The following is a 243-nucleotide window of genomic DNA, read 5'->3' on the forward strand; positions in this document are numbered from 1 at the left end:
GCGATACCATTTTCCGGCCCTTGGCTTGTAAGTGATCTAAAAATAATTGTAACTAGCTTCATATGAATAGCTTAGCAATTGTGACGAATCATAATAAGGCTTAGAATAAGATTTGGAGAATAGCATGTCATTATAATCGATCTTGACCGCACTCTATCTCCACCTTGCCAAGCATAGATATTACTACTTGTATTGAATTAACAATATTTTTAAAGCGGCAGAGCCCAATATCGTACCATTCCA

This window comes from Trichoplax adhaerens, genomic scaffold, assembly GCF_000150275.1.
Source record: "Trichoplax adhaerens TRIADscaffold_80 genomic scaffold, whole genome shotgun sequence".
Lineage (NCBI taxonomy): Eukaryota > Metazoa > Placozoa > Uniplacotomia > Trichoplacea > Trichoplacidae > Trichoplax > Trichoplax adhaerens.